Source organism: Coffea arabica, chromosome 1e, assembly GCF_036785885.1.
Source record: "Coffea arabica cultivar ET-39 chromosome 1e, Coffea Arabica ET-39 HiFi, whole genome shotgun sequence".
Classification (NCBI taxonomy): domain Eukaryota; kingdom Viridiplantae; phylum Streptophyta; class Magnoliopsida; order Gentianales; family Rubiaceae; genus Coffea; species Coffea arabica.
In genome coordinates, this window is record NC_092311.1 from 32,400,034 (window position 1) to 32,401,777 (window position 1,744).

General features: G+C 35.1%; 1 long non-coding RNA gene across 1 annotated transcript; it reads right to left on the bottom strand.

Moving 5' to 3' along the window:
* Positions 1-201: 201 nt before the first annotated feature.
* LOC140021421 (uncharacterized) lies at positions 202-1,449 on the bottom strand. The gene is made up of 3 exons (XR_011825164.1): positions 1,316-1,449; positions 441-644; positions 202-329 (listed from the first exon to the last, which is right to left on the bottom strand). It is a non-coding gene; the product is annotated as an uncharacterized lncRNA (long non-coding RNA).
* Positions 1,450-1,744: the final 295 nt, after the last annotated feature.

The window sequence follows — 1,744 nt, forward strand, 5'->3', positions numbered from 1 at the left end:
CGACCAGATATCGACTCAGTCAAGCTCAGGGGTCAGAGGTCAATGGGTCCGATCGGGTTCGATCGGGGGTCAAACCGGATGACGTCATAAATACGTCATATATATATACATATATATATATATATAGACATACACACATTCATTTTTCCTACAAATCAAATTTATAAATTATAATCAATAACTCAAACATCCAAATCCATATCACAAAACATAAGGCAACCTCTTTGCCACCAAAAATACATTTGATCATATGAATTTCGATCTGATATGATTTGAAGCTCTATCCTCTTTTCAGCAAAGACCATATGTTTGGTGATATGAATTTGCATCTGCAAGTTCAAATGTGAATAACCAATATATTATCAAACAGTCAAATAATTCTGTATTTATCATGTCAATAACATACTGGGTGAGGGAGCCAAAAGTAAAGTATTCAGTACCTGATGGTAAAAGATGAAAAATGTGCAGTAGTTCTTAAGAAAAAGCCCACTCCAACAGCCTATTTGTAAACTTCATAGTATCACATCCTTTATCTATCATGGTTGAACTGAACTACGTGCATATCCACACAAGCAACTCATGTGAATAGAACAAATGCAAATTATTGAGTTCTGGGTGGCTGAACTGTATGTTTTTGGCAATTCCTATATAAACAAATTCCCATTGTAAGTTATCATCATCTGAAGGAAAGATGAGAAAACAATCAAAATCTTACAGTCCATTCCATTTTTTGAGGAAAGTTGAACATTGAGAGAGTCAGGCCAAACATAGTAATGTTGCAAGGGCAATCACTGACAAGTTTTGTGAATAATCACAAACTAATATAATAACAATAATCTTAAAAAAGTAACCATTAAACACATAATCACATACTAATATAATAACATTAACTTTAAAAAGTATCAATAAACTTATTCAGCAAAGCTTTACACCTAATAAAGCCAACCAATGGTTAACTAATAATGAAGATAACTTATTACTATCATTCAAGTTGGCAACCAGTCCAAAACCTATCAACACAAATGGCACCCTGAAATTGGACAACAAGCTCAAACTTCGAACTCCACAAAAACGTAATCGAATAAAAAAGTAATTCGAAGGAGCTTAACATAGCTGAGCAACAAAAATATAATCGGGAAAAAAAATTCTATATCTAGAATCTACACCCATTCGAAGCTAAGCAACACAAATGCATACAATTTCACAAATAATTTGCGATTTGGACACAGGTTTTTTGAAATCTGCAGTGGAAAAAAAATAAAAACCAAAATATAAAACTTGAAAAGCTCTTTAATCAGTTGATTGACCTCCCTACCTTGATGTCCTCTGAAGGGGATGATGTTCTTAGGCGGCACCGCCGTGGAGGTTGAAGGAATAAATGGCGATTATGGAGATTAGGGTTTCTCTCTCTTCAATTTTTTTCCTTCTCATTCATTTTTCTTTTGTTCCTGTTTGTTTTTCTTTTCTTTCTAGCTTTTAGAAGTTATAGTTTTACACGTTCAACACAAGAGCCAAGAAGTCAAAGCTTTCCAAATAAAAAAATAGAGGCAGAATTGGAAAATTGAAAAAATCGGGTTTAATTCGGTTCCCGGTCAAACCCGATTTTTGACCACCGAGTTTTTAGACATCCGAGTTTTTTGATTGACTCGGACCGGATGCCTGGTCGGTTCCCGGTCTGACCAGTTCAACCGGCCTGTCCGGTCCAATCCGAGTCTAAAAACACAAAATTTGGTGTCGATCGGGA